Source organism: Cherax quadricarinatus, chromosome 8, assembly GCF_038502225.1.
Source record: "Cherax quadricarinatus isolate ZL_2023a chromosome 8, ASM3850222v1, whole genome shotgun sequence".
In the NCBI taxonomy this organism is placed as follows: Eukaryota; Metazoa; Arthropoda; class Malacostraca; order Decapoda; family Parastacidae; genus Cherax; species Cherax quadricarinatus.
Window position 1 is genome coordinate 29647798 of NC_091299.1, and position 14834 is coordinate 29662631.

The following is a 14834-nucleotide window of genomic DNA, read 5'->3' on the forward strand; positions in this document are numbered from 1 at the left end:
GTCTAATCCAACTAAATATATTTTAAACAAGTTTACAATAATTTAATAATAAACGAATACAATGAAATACATTTTTTCGTTAGGTTCAGAATGTTTTTTGCGAAATTTTCGCCTTATTCGGCAAGAAGAGCGTTGATATTTAAGCCAAAATGGCAACTTTTACCTATTCGGTACATATATGTATATATATATATATATATATATATATATATATATATATATATATATATATAAATATATATATATATATATATATATGTGTGTGTGTGTGTGTGTGTGTGTGTGTTTGTGTGTGTGTGTGTGTGTGTGTGTGTGTGTGTGTGTGTGTGTGTGTGTGTGTGTGTGTGTGTGTGTGTGTGTGTGTGTGTGTGTGTGTGTGTGTGTGTGTATGTGTGTGTGTGTGTGTGTGTGTCGTGCCGAATATGTAAAACTGGTCAATTAGCAAGAACTCATTCAAAATTAAGTCCTTTCTAAAATTTTCTCTTATAAATTTTAGGACATTTTTTTATTAATGTTAATGTAAAATTTTTTAATTTTGCTCCAAAAGAATCTTAGAAAACTTACCTAACCTTATTATAACAAGAACAATTTATTTTAGACTAACCCAACTATATATATTTTAGATTTGTTTACAGTAATTTAATATTAAACAAACACAGTGAAATATATATTTTTCGTTAAGTTCAGAATGATTTTGGCGAAATTATTGCATACACAAATTTTCCCTTGTCCTATATGGCAAGATGAGCGTTGCTATTTAAGCCAAGATTGCAAGTTCTGTCTATTCGGCACTATATATATATATATATATATATATATATATATATATATATATGTTTAACAATTCGCAAACAGGCGAAATTATTTACAAACATTGTCTCTACGTCCACAGCAGGACTCGAACCTGCTAACTCTGTATCAGAGACCACAGTACTTTACCACGGAGCTAGACCCAAGATAAGTATGGGCGCTTAGCCGAAGCTAAGCGATGTTTCCCCATACTCCCGGGCACCAAGCACCAAGCAGGTCTAACTCCGTGGTAAAGTACTGTGGACTCTGATGCAGAGTTAGAAGGTTCGAGTCCTGCTGTGGACGTAGAGACAATGTTTATATATCGTTTATATCTTGCTACAACATAAATACTGTAATTTTAATACGAAGATATGAAAGTAAAGATAGAAGGCCGCAGAATAATTGAGAGAACGCTTAGTATGTCATCTGAAACAAGAGAAGATAAACACACCATGAGAGAGAGAACCAATTCTGTTGACTTGTAGTATTTGACTTCCTCCCACTACTTTATTATTTTTCACAACAACGGAGCACACGGGAGTAAACACAGCCACATATTTGTGTTCGCTATTAGCATAGTATAAACGCTGGGGGCTTTCTCTTCCTTCCTGAGGGGAAAAAATATGATAGAAATGTTCTCCAGTTGTAAGGGGGCATCCGATTCCTTGCTCTGGATGAGGAAATTCTGGGGAAAAAAATAGAGCATCGCAGATAGCTTCTGAAATGGTTTAGATCCCATCGTCACTCTGCGGCCTCAACATCCTTTATGGTTATGGTAAGTTAGTTTATTTAGGCAGAGGTACATAAAAGTACAATTCGCTGCTCATCAGTTTTTGAAAAGTTGTTTGCTTCTTAAATGAGATTAGTTAATTCTTATGTATTTCCTGAATCCAAATATCACCTTGAAAAATGCTTGTTGGCTATAGATTTAAAGATACGAGACATGTAATATTTGATTATTTTATTATAACATACAATATGTGTCATTATGTTTTAAACTCTAATCAGTACCTACTCTCTGCTTTTTTGCTTGACGCTTATAGTGGGCTGAAGAATTATCTCTTGCCAATGTCCAGCAATAGTCTGCAAGCATTCTTGTGTACCATTTACCCTGGTACCATTTTCCTTGGTTGAAATATCTTGTTGAAATCTTTCACCATGATCGTCACTAACTGCCTCACAGTTCGCTGGAAAAAAGTCTAAATGTGAGTCCAAAAAGTAGATTTTAAATGACATGTTACGTCCCATGTTCTTGTAAGCCTTGATGAGGATTTCCACCAATTCTTCATAGTTGCCTTCCCTTCTGTTTCCCAGAAATCCCTTCGCCACTAACTTGAATGCTTCCCAAACAGCTTTCTCCTCCCCAGGAAGGTCTGATTCAAAGTCACCATCTTTAAGAAGCTCTCGAATCTGAGGATCACTGAAGACTTCTCTTGTCTTAGCGTCGCTCAGTGAGGGGAATTTTGATGTTAAATACTTGAATCCTTGACCGGATTTGTCCATAGCTTTCACAAAGTTTTTTATGAGCCTCAGTTTTATGTGTAGTGGTGGTAGAAAAATTTTCTTTGGTTCAATGAGAGGTGGATGTTGAACATTTTTCATCCCAAGGCTCCAATAATTGACGAGGTGGTCAGTCTCTCCTGATGTAGTGGGAACCTCTTGCACGGCTGTCCTGTCCACATAGAAAGCAGCAGTACTTGGTATATTCGCCCTGTTTGGCTAAGAAAATCACCGACCTTTTCCCTCAAAATATAAAATTGCACATCACAACCATCTTCTGTGACTGCTGGAACAATAATGAAGATCAGTGAGACTGTGAGTGTGGTAAGAAACACACTGCCACAAGCCTGTTGGAACCTGTTGTGACACGTAGGTGAATGTTGACAAGTAGAGCTAACAAACAATTTTAACCATGACATTCACTATCAGTGACCTAAAATTAGTTGGAAATTGCTATTGTGGTCTCGGAAGCATTTTGGTTGATGTCCAGTGATTATCATACATAGTGTAAATTACCTAAGACAACCTCAAGAAAAGACAAAATAACTTATTTCCATTGGTCTAATTAGCCAGGATAGCGTGATTCTTTTAATGATGACCAGACGGAGGCTCGAGCTTGAAGATCGATTGCTAGCGCACTCAGCTCACACACTGAGGTCCGCGGATCGATCCCCGGTACAGGTGGAAACATTAGGACGTATGTCCTTAAGACACTTGCTGTCCATGTTTACCAAGCAGTAAAATAGGTACCTGGGTGTTAGTCGACTGGTGTGGGTCGCATCCTGGGGACAAAACTGACCTAATTTGCCCGCTATGGTCTGTATACCTTTTACATGTACCTGTAGAAATATAGGTTATTATCATTATTATTATTATTATTATTATTATTATTATTATTATTATTATTATTATTATTATTATTATTATTATTATTATTATTATTACTATTATTATTATTATTATTATTATTATTATTATTATTATTATTATTATTATTATTATTATTATTCATCGTTCTTAAGGCCCACGCGGGTTTACGTCTTCACGTGGGCTGTGCGACACTTGGCAGTGATTTTTTTTTCGTGAGGAATGGGGACGCGTTGTGCAACTGGGCTCTTGATCCTAAGAACTGGAGCTACTCTGCACTTCCTTTGATGGCACCTGGTCACCTATCATGCTGAATGACCCCTACGGGTTTAGTTCTACTCCGTAAATATAATAATAATAATAATAATATTAATAATAATAATAATAATAATAATAATAATAATAATAATTTTATTATTATTATTATTATTATTATTATTATTATTATTATTATTATTATTATTATTATTATTATTATTATTATTATTATTATTATCACCATTAGTAGTAATAGTAGTAGTAGTTAATAATAATAAAAATAATTAAAATACTAATTACAATTATTTTGTTATTAGCATTAATAATAATAATAATAATAATAATAATAATAATAATAATAATAATAATATTATTATTATTATTATTATTATTATTATTATTATTATTAAATTACTATTAATAATAACAACAATAATAATAAAAATAATAACATTAATAATTATAACAGTAATAATAACACTGGTAAAAGTCTAACATCTCAGTGATCGTTCAACGTTTACGGGACGGACCAGGTAAGACAGGGAACGATCTCCATCAGACGACCCAAAACTTCCTGTTATCGGGTCATCCCGTGACTGAGATCCGCCTCACGAAACACTTGTCCTCTTTCCTGACGAACAAACTGTTGGTAATTACCACACCTAGTGGTAATTACGATAAAAATTGTGTGTTTGAAAACGCTCGTTCAATCTCCTACTGCAAAACGTAGTGTTTGTTACAATGAGTTTAGCGAAAGACAATTTAAAACTCTTGTGCAAAACTTCACTGCCAAGACGTTTCGCCAATCAGCGGTTGTCTCAGTCCCGTACAGAGAAAAGTGGTTGTAGATGTGAAGAGGTTGTCAGTCCTTGAGTGTAGAAATTGAAACTACACACAGTATCTCTAGGCTGAGGGACTGACTACCTCCCTCCTCACGTCTACCACCATTTTTTCTCTGTATTGGACTGAGAAAGCCACTGGCTGGCGAAAACTTTCCACAGTAAAGACACCCAAGTGCTACGGAAAGTGTTTTATTCACCATTTTTTGTCGGTTTTCAAAACCATTTATTTAAAAAACGAGCGGAGAAAAGCATAGGCCAACGATAATTCGTTGAAAATAATGAGAAAGAAATGTAAACGAATGATCAAAACGAAAGGGGATAAAACCGAGAGGGTAAAAAAAATGTAATCAGCCGATGCTGTTTACAGTGGGATTGTTTGTCTCTCAACCAAACATTTAATCAGCTAATTACGTCTGCTTCAACGGCCGTCAAATGTGTTCCGCCACTGAGATCTCAATGGCGACGAGTCATTAAAAATTTCTTCTATTGCAGGACCTTCAGTTTGCGCTGCGCCCTGGAAGTCATGTTGTATACCAGCGCTACGGGGAGAGGAGTTCTCTGGTGTACAGTGGCTGCTGCTGCTGTTGTCGGGATTTGTTAGGCTTATGTTTCAGTTCTCTCTCTCTCTCTCTCTCTCTCTCTCTCTCTCTCTCTCTCTCTCTCTCTCTCTCTCTCTCTCTCTCTCTTTCTCTCATACAGGGTTTTACAAGGGTAGGTTAAAGTTTCTAACTCTATTTTCCAGATAACAGCTGTTACCTACATCAGCTCATTTGAAAGCTTTTTATTGTGTGGCGAAACGTTTCCTCAATAAAGATTCCCATATGTTACATGAGTGTCTCAATCTTCAACTTGTCGGTTTTCTAAACCATTCATCACAGGGAACAGGATGAAGTTGGAGCTAATGACAGTACATAGGAATATGTGCAAGCGCACACATGGGAAAATGAAATAAGCAGAGAATACTGACGTCCACACAGAAGGTATCTGCTGAGAAGAACTATCTACTTCTACCTAAATTAAAGATTATCGTGAATTATCGAGGTGTGCAAGACAAGGAGAGAATGAGAGACACCGAGACAGAAAGAGAACGAGACAGAGAGCTTTCTGCGCTTGTAGAGGTTCGCGAAATCGTAATAACACGGTTGTAAAGAAATCATGGAACGGGTGAGCCTTGAACCCATGGCAAGTGAGTCCTGAAACACACAGGCCAGTGCGTTAACCACTGGGCCAGCTGTCTCGAATGAAATTAATCCACCTAGGTATATTTCTATACACAATAATGAGGTTAGCATGGTCCCTTTCAAGGGACTTGAGCTGGAGTACGATACAGCCACACTGGTGTGAGATTCATCTGTAAAAACCTGCACTTGTGGTCACAAGGCTGGCCCATGCTGACAGTCCTATGGTATACAGAAAAATATACCTAGCTGGATGACTTTTTAGAGCCAACTGGCCAAGTGGTTAAGGCACTGGCCTCTGAGTTTAAGCAGACACTTGCCATGGGTTCAAAGCCCAGTCCTGATTTGTTGCAGAGGTTGGTTGCAAGCCTTTTGCAACATGTTTCATTCAGTTGGTATCCACTGAGGCAATGTTGCTCTCTGGTCAGTGCTTAAACTGGTGGAAAACACAAGTGAACAATTGATATAATTAACGTTGTTGCCGTGGTGGCAGGAAAAACACTGGTATTTATAATTCTGTCCGTGATGCTCAGCGCTGGTGAGCCTCTATCGAATGGGAATGTAAATGGCATTTTTTTTTTTTTGGTAATGGTGAACGTTCATGAATGTTAAAACAAACACAGACACAGACACACACAAACACAGACACACAGATACAGACACAGACACACACAGACACACAAACGCACACACACACACACACACACACACACACACACACACAAAACAAAACTCATGGAGACAATAACAGATGCAATCTTCCCACCAGGATACCAGATCATGAAGAAAGATAGAAGGGGCAGGGGGGGAGGTGGGGTTGCTCTGCTCATAAAAAACAGATGGAAATTCGAGAAAATGGAAGGCATAGATGAGACGGGAGAAAGAGACTACATAGCAGGTACACTTCAGTCTGGGGAACACAAAGTGGTCATTGCAGTGATGTATAATCCACCACAGAATTGCAGGAGGCCAAGAGAGGAATATGAAGAGAGCAACAGAGCAATGGTGGACACACTTGCTGAGGTGGCAAGAAGAGCTCACTCCAGCAGAGCGAAGTTGCTGGTTATGGGGGATTTCAACCACAGGGAGATTGACTGGGAAAACCTGGAGCCACATGGGGGTCCCGAAACATGGAGAGCCAGGATGTTGGACGTGGTGCTGGAAAACCTCATGCACCAACATGTTAAGGACACTACCAGAGTGAGAGAGGAGGATGAACCAGCAAGATTGGACCTTGTGTTCACCCTGGGCAGCTCAGACATTGAGGACATCAAGTATGAGAGTCCCCTAGGAGCTAGCGACCACGTGGTTCTGTGCTTTGAATACATAGTAGAGCTGCAAGTGGAGAGAATAACAGGAGTTGTATGGGGAAAGCCTGACTATAAAAGAGGGGACTACATAGGATTGAAGAACTTCCTGCGGGAGGTCCAGTGGGACAGAGAACTGGCAGGAAAGCCAGTAAATGAAATGATGGAATATGTAACAACAAAATGCAAGGAGGCAGTGGAAAGGTTTATTCCCAAGGGCAACAGTAACAACGGGAAGACCAGAACGAGCCCCTGGTTTACCAGACGGTGTAAGGAGGCAAAAACAAAGTGCAATAGAGAATGGAAAAAGTACAGAAGGCAGAGAACACACGAAAATAGGGAGATCAGTCGCAGAGCCAAGAATGAGTATGTATAGGTAAGGAGGGAGGCCCAACGACAGTATGAAAATGACATAGCATCGAGAATCAAGACTGACCCGAAACTGTTGTATAGCCACATCAGGAGGAAGACAACAGTCAAAGACCAGGTGATCAGATTAAGGACAGAAGGTGGAGACTAGAAATGATCAGGAGGTATGTGAGGAGCTGAACAGGAGATTTAAGGAAGTTTTTACAGTAGAGACAGGAAGGGCTGTGGGAAGACAGAACAGAAGGGAACATCAAGAGGGAATATACCAACAAGTGTTGGATGACATACGAACAACTGAGGAGGAGGTGAAGAAGCTCCTAAGTGACGTTGACACCTCAAAGGCGATGGGACCGGACAACATCTCCCCATGGGTCCTTAGAGAAGGAGCAGAGATGCTGTGTGTGCCTTAACCACAATCTTCAACACATTCCTTGAAACTGGGCAACTACCTGAGAAATGGAAGACAGCTAATGTAGTCCCCATATTTAAGAAAGGAAACAGAAACGAGGCGCTAAACTACAGACCTGTGTCTCTGACATGTATTGTGTGCAAAGTCATGGAGAAGATTATCAGGAGGAGAGTGGTCGAACACCTGGAAATGAACAAGATTATAAATGAAAACCAGCATGGGCTCATGGAAGGCAAATCTTGTATCACAAACCTCCTGGAGTTTTATGACAAGGTAACAGAAGTAAGACACGAGAGAGAGGGGTGGGTAGATTGCGTTTTCCTAGACTGCAGGAAGGCCTTTGACACAGTTCCCCACAACAGATTAGTGCAGAAGCTGGAGGATCAGGCGCATGTAAAAGGGAGGGCACTGCAATGGATAAGGGAATACCTGACAGGGAGGCAGCAACGAGTCATGGTACATGAAGAGGTATCACAGTGGGCGCCTGTTACGAGTGGGGTCCCACAGGGGTCAGTTCTAGAACCAGTGCTATTTTTGATATATGTGAACGAGATGATGGAAGGAATAGACTCTGAAGTGTCCCTGTTCGCAGATGATGTGAAGTTGATGAGAAGAATTAAATCGGACGAGGATGAGGCAGGACTGCAAAGAGACCTGGACAGGCTGGACATGTGGTCCAGTAACTGCCTTCTCGAATTCAACCCAGCCAAATGCAAGGTCATGAAGATTGGGGAGGGGCAAAGAAGACCGCAGACAGAGTATAGGCTAGGTGGACAAAGACTACAGACCTCACTCAGGGAGAAAGACCTTGGGGTGACCATAACACCGAGCACATCACCGGAGGCACACATCAACCAAATAACTGCTGCAGCATATGGGCGCCTATCAAACCTGAGAGTAGCGTTCCGATACCTTAATAAGGAATCGTTCAAGACACTGTACACTGTGTATGTTAGGCCCATACTGGAGTATGCAGCACCAGTCTGGAACCCACACCTGGTCAAGCACGTCAAGAAGTTAGAGAAAGTACAAAGGTTTGCAACAAGGCTAGTCCCAGAGCTCAAGAGAATGTCGTACTAGGAAAGGTTAAGGGAAATCGGACTGACGACACTGGAGGACAGAAGGGTCAGGGGAGACATGATAACGACATACAAGATACTGCGGGGAATAGACAAGGTGGACAGAGATAGGATGTTCCAGAGAGGGGACACAGGGACAAGGGGTCACAACTGGAAGCTGAAGACTCAGACGAGTCACAGGGACGTTAGGAAGTATTTCTTCAGTCATAGAGTTGTCAGGAAGTGGAATAGCCTAGCAAGTGAAGTAGTGGAAGCAGGAACCATACATAGTTTTAAGAAGAGGTATGATACAGCTCAGGAAGCAGAGAGAGAGAGGACCTAGTAGCGATCAGTGAAGAGGCGGGGCCAGGAGCTGTATCTCTCAAACCCTTCAACCACAATTAGGTTAGTACAATTAGGTGAGTACACACACACACACACACACACACACACACAAGGAAATATGTGAGGAACTCAGCTCATGATTCAGGGAGGTATTCACAGTGGAGACAAAGGGGCAAACCGAGGTGGTAGGGTGCATCAGCAAGTGCACATAACCTAGGAGGAGGTGAAGAAACTGCTAGGGAAACTAAATACCTTGAGGGTGGTGGGCCCAGATAATATCTCTCCTTCGGTCCTGACAGAGGAAGCAGATGAACTGTATGTGCCACTAACAACAATCTTCAATAAATTTATCGAAACAGGGTAATGCTTGAGGAATGGAAGACAGTAAATGTAGTTTGGATTTTCAAGAAAGAAGACAGACAGGCTGCACCAGATTGCAGACTAGTGTTGCTGATATGTATATCATGCAAAGTTATGGAGAAGATTATCAGGAGAAAAGTGGTCGAAAACCTGGAGAGGAACGGGCTCATACACGACAACCAGCACGGCTTCAAGGAAGGAAAATCTTGCATCAAAAACTTACTGGAATTCTACGATAAGGTAACAGAAGTAAGACAGAAGAGAGAAGGATGGGTAGACTACATCTTCTTGGACCGTAAGAAGACTTTCAACACAGTACCATACAAGAGACTGGTTGAAAAGCTAGAGGAGCAGACAGGAATAGCATGGAAAGTACTGTAATGGATCAGGGATTACCTGACAGGAAGAAAACAGCGTGTGTTGGTACGAGATGAGATGTCAGTGTTGGTGCAAGTGGTGAGTGGGGTTTCTCAAGGGTCAGTCCTAAACCCGGTGCTGTTTCTTGTATATGTGTGGAAGGGATAGATTCAGAGATGTCCCTGTTCTCAGACGATGTGAAGATAATGGGGAGAATACAAGCAGACGAGAATCAGGTAAGCCTACAAAAGGATCTGGACAGGCTGTAAGCTAGGTCCGACATGTGGTTCCTGGAGTTTCACCCCAGCAAGTGCAAAGTTATGAAGCTTAGGGAAGGACAAAGATGACCACAGACGGAATATAGCCTAAGAGGTCAAAGTCTGCAAAACTCACTCAAGGAAAAGGATCCTGGATGAGCATCATACCGAGCGTACCTCAATCAAATAACTGCTGCAACATATGGGTGCCTGGTAAACCTGATAATAGCGTTTTGACATCTAAAGAATGAGTCATTCACGGTGTACATCAAGCCCATAGAGTATGCAGCACCAGTATGGTCAAACACGTGAAAAATATAGATAAAGTGCAAAGGATTGCAACAAGACTAGTCCCGGAGCTGAGGCGTATATCCTACGAGGAGAGGTTAAAGGAACTCAACCTGACAGCATTAGAGGAGAGGAGGGATAGAGGGGACATGATAACGATTTATAAAATACTGAGAGGAACTGACAAGGTGGATATGAAGAGAATGTTTCAGAGATGTGACACAGCAACAAGGGGTCACAGCTGGACGATGAAGACTCAGATGAGTCACAGGGATGTTAGGAAGTTCTTAAGAACATGAAAACATAAGAAAGAAAGAACACTGCAGCAGGCCTACTGACCCATGCGGAGCAGATCCATGTCCCCCCCCCGGATTAGCCCAATGACCCACCCAGTCTGGTCACCTCCACTCAAGGAAGGAGCACGGCACCAGACCCAGCAGCACAAGCTAGTCCGGGCCAACTCACACCCACCCACACCCACTCATGCATTTATCTAAAATATTTTTAAAATTACACAACGTTTTAGACTCAATAACTGTACTCGGGAGTTTGTTCCACTCATTCACAACTCTATTACCAAATCAGTGCTTTCCTATATCCTTCCTGAATCTGAATTTTTCCAACTTGAAACCATTGCTGCGAGTCCTGTCTTGGCTGGAAATTTTCAGCGCGCTATTTACATTCTCTTTATTTATTCCTGTTTTCCATTTATGCACCTCGATCATATTCCCCATAATTCTACGCCTTTCGAGAGAGTGCAGATTCAGGGCCCTCAGTCTATCCTCATAGGGAAGATTTCTGATACATGGGATCATCTTTGTCATCCTCCTCTGTACGTTTTCCAGAGCATTTATATCCTTTATGTAATACGGTGACCAGAACTGAGCAGCATAGTCTAAATGAGGCCTAACCAAGGATATATAGAGTTGAAGAACAACCTGAGGACTTTTATTATTTATACTTCTAGATATGAAGCCAAGAATTCTGTTAGCTTTATTGCGAACACTCATGCACTGTTGTCTTGGTTTTAGATTACTGCTAAACAGAACTCCTAAATCCTTTTCGCAATCAGTTAAGATCTACATTATTTAGTTTACATGTGCCATGGTTATTTTCCTGTCCAACATTTAGAACTTTGCATTTGTCTATATTAAACTGCATCTGCCTCTTCTCCGACCATTGCATCAGTCTATTCAAAACATCCTGGAGTGCTCTAGTGTCCTCATTAGAATGAATTGGACGGCCTATTTTGGTATCATCAGCAAATTTGCTTATGTCGCTATTTATTCCCTCATCTATGTCGTTTATGTAAATTGTGAACAACAACGGGCCCAACACTGACCCCTGAGAAACTCCGCTTGTGACTTGCCCCCATTCTGATTTCTCCCCATTTATGCAAACTCTCTGCTGTCTATTTGTCAGCCATGCCTCTACCCAGGAAAAAATTTCTCCTCCTATTCCGTGTGCCTTAAGTTTCCTCAATAGCCTCTGATGTGGAACTCTATCAAAAGCCTTACTGAAGTCCATATATACAATATCATATTCATTACCATGATCTACCTCCTCAAACACCTTAGTGAAAAATGTTAGTAAATTCGTAAGACAGGAACGCCCCTTTGTAAAATCGTGTTGAGATTCATTTCCTATCAATATGGCTACGAATTGCTTCGACAATTGTTGATTCCATAAATTTTCCCACTATGGAGGTAAGGCGTATTGGTCTATAGTTCGAAGCCAAGGACCTGACACCTGCCTTGTAAATAGGTATTACATTTGCCATTTTCCACTTATCAAGCAGTATGCCAGTTTGTAGTGATATGTTAAAAAAATTAGCCAAAGGCATGCTAAGTATCTCTTTACATTCCTTTAACACCCTTGCAAACAGTTCATCAAGGCCTGGGGATTTGTTAGGTTTTAGTTTCTCTATTTGTCTGAGGACCATGTCACTAGTTACCGTAATCGTGCATAGTTTATTATCGTCCTGTTCTACATAATCTATTATTTCAGGAATATCGCTAGTATTTTCCTGGTTAAAACTGAGAGGAAGTAGGTATTGAGAATTTCACACATATCCTTATCACTGTCAGTGATCTGACCAGAGTTACTCTTAAGTGGGCCAATCTTGTCCCTAATCTTACTTCTGTATACCTGAAAGAATCCTTTTGGGTTAGTCTTTGAATCCCTTGTGACCTTAGCCTCATAATCCCTTTTTGCTTTTCTTATTCCTTTCTTTATTTCTCTCTTTAATTGAATATATTGATTTCTAAACTGCCCATCCCCTCTTTTGATACGCTTATATATGCCTCTCTTTTGACCAATGAGATGTTTTATTCTATTGTTCGTCCATTTGGGATCATTTTTGAAAGATCTAATTTCCCTACTCGGAACAAAAGTTGTCTGGGCAGCTAGAACTATGCTCTGAAAAACGTTATATTGGTAACCAAGATCACCTCCCTGACCCATAGTCAGGTCACCCCAATTTAGCCCATCCAGGTAATTTTTCAGTCCCATGAAGTCTGCCAAGCGAAAATCTGGGACAGAGATTTGATTGCAGTTATCTAGGTAATTCCATGATATATTGAAACTGAGTGATTTGTGATCACTTTCCCCAAGCTCATTAATCTCAAGATTATTAATTAGTGACTCTTTGTTGGCAAGAACCAAGTCAAGCAGATTGTTGTTTCCTCTAGTTGCTTCTTTCACAACCTGTTCTGAAAAGCAATCCTGAACCGTATCAAGAAAGTCACTAGATTCAAGATTTCCTGCCATATTGTTCCAATTAATTTGTCTAAAGTTAAAATCCCCCATTATCACATTTTCTTATCTAGATGCCTTATGAATTTCGTCCCTTAACATCTTACTGCACTCCCTATCAAGGTTTAGGGGCCTACAAATCACACCCAAAATTAATTCGTCACGACCCTCTTTCAGGTAGAACCAAGTCTCTGTTATACCAATAATATCTATATTACCTACACTTGCAAGTAATCCTAGCTCATCTATCTTATATCTTATACTCCTACTATTTGTATAGTAAACCTTAAGAGAGCTAGTCACTCGTTGCCCTCTGTTATCTCTCTTTGTTTGTTGATCAATTGATTTGCCATTACTAGCAACTTTATTTTGAATACTGTCTTTTTAACATATCCCTGAAGTATCCAGGTAATAACTGCTGTTTTTAACCCTAATACTGCAGCCTGATTGTTTCCCACAAACACCCATACCTCTATAATCTAGCAGTTTAAATTCCTAGACAAGTCATCAATTACCCTCTAAATCGAATTGGCTAATGCAACCACTCCATCCCCAGAGAGATGAACCCCATCGCTTGCATACATATCACGTTTCCCAAAGAATAGGTCCCAGTTATCAATGAATTGGATTGCAAGTTCCTTGCAGTACCTGTCTAGACAGCAATTTATACCAATTGCCCTAGACATCCATTCCTTGCCCACTCCCTTTCTAGGCAAGATGCTACATATGACTGGGGTCCTCCCTTAGGCTTAACTACTTCTATGGCTGACCTGTACTTATCCAGCAGCCCCTGTCCCCTGCCCTTCCCAATGTCATTACCCCAGCACTAAGACAGATAATGGGCTTGTTCCCATTACCTGACATAATATTATCCAACCTGCTGACTATGTCACCAACACCAGCTCCAGGAAGGCACACCCTCTGTCTGACCTTTCTGTCTCTGTTACAAAAAGCACGATCCATATATCTTACCTGTGAATCTCCTACTATTAAAATATTCTTACCTTGATTAGCAGGGTAATCAGTGGTACCTTCAACCTTACTAACCACTGAAGTGCACTCGTCCTGGAGAACAGAGAATCGGTTTCCTACCTTCACATCTTCTCTGTTAACTCTCCTTAACTTCCTTCTTCCTGAACTATGAACCACATGCCACTTAAAGCGCCTGCCACTATCACTGCTAGTGACCATTTCCTCTTTACCAGCTAAATCCTTCTCACACTCACTCCCAAACTCATCTAGGCGAAGCTTCAGTCTCCTGTTTTCCTCCTGAAGAAGTAGAATCTCCTTCAACACTTTAACCTGAGATTCTAAAACACTACACCAAGCCATGGTGCTTGGTAGCACCCCACGCTAACTCCCAGAGCTTAGGACAGGTATGACCGCAGGTGACAACTGAACTCAGCTTCAGTCATAGAGTTGTCAGAAAGTGGAACAATCTGGGGAGTGATGTAGTGGAGGCAGGATCCATACATAGCTTTTAAGAAGAGGTATGCCAGCAGGGAGAGAGTGGACCTAGTAGCGACCAGCGAAGAGGCGGTGCCAGGAGCTATGAATCGAGCTGTTCAGTCACAAATAGATGAGTGTACACACACACACACATCACGGAACAAAAAAAAAAATATTCGCCCTAGCGAGTAAATAAAGAGCCAGAACCAGGACCGGTTATCTAACAGAGTTACCCCCCTCCTCCCCCCCCAAAAAAAAATATGCATTTCAGCACCAGGACACCCACACGGGCTTCATTGCCCGGGTCAACACGACAATGTAACCGCCATAATACTGAAACGACTGTGTTTTTATGTCCACCACTCACTGCTAACTGGACCACCAGTATTTGCCATCTACGCAATTCCCCCTCCCCCCGATTCCCCCCCCCCGCCCCCCTTCCTC